The sequence below is a fragment of the Eimeria tenella genome, genomic scaffold, assembly GCF_000499545.2.
Source record: "Eimeria tenella Houghton genomic scaffold, Eth_scaff1907, whole genome shotgun sequence".
In the NCBI taxonomy this organism is placed as follows: Eukaryota; Apicomplexa; class Conoidasida; order Eucoccidiorida; family Eimeriidae; genus Eimeria; species Eimeria tenella.
The window spans coordinates 6,100-6,345 of record NW_013541748.1 but is presented as its reverse complement, the minus strand read 5'-3'; the positions used below and the strand labels follow the sequence as shown (position 1 = coordinate 6,345).

The 246-nt window shown below is 43.1% G+C and overlaps 1 protein-coding gene across 1 annotated transcript in view; it reads right to left on the bottom strand.

Annotated features, from left to right (window-relative positions):
* The window catches only part of ETH_00040820 (uncharacterized protein), a gene marked incomplete at both ends in the record, with an annotated part of 3,582 nt that overhangs the window by 941 nt on the left and 2,395 nt on the right, over nucleotides 1-246 (bottom strand). The gene's annotated exons all lie outside the window — the stretch shown is intronic.

The window sequence follows — 246 nt, the reverse complement described above, 5'->3', positions numbered from 1 at the left end:
GGCAAAATCTGCTAAACCCTAACCAACCCTCCTAAACCCTAGCAAACCCTAACAAACCCTATCGCCCCTAAACCCTAAACCCTAATATTAAATTCTCGCAAACTAAACGCTTCTAAACCCTCCTACACCCCTGGAAACCCTCAAAACCATGGCAGACCCCAAAAACCCTGATAAACCCCAATTAAACCCTAATAAACCCTAGCAAACCCTAGTAAACCCTAGTAAACCCTAGTAAACCCTAATATA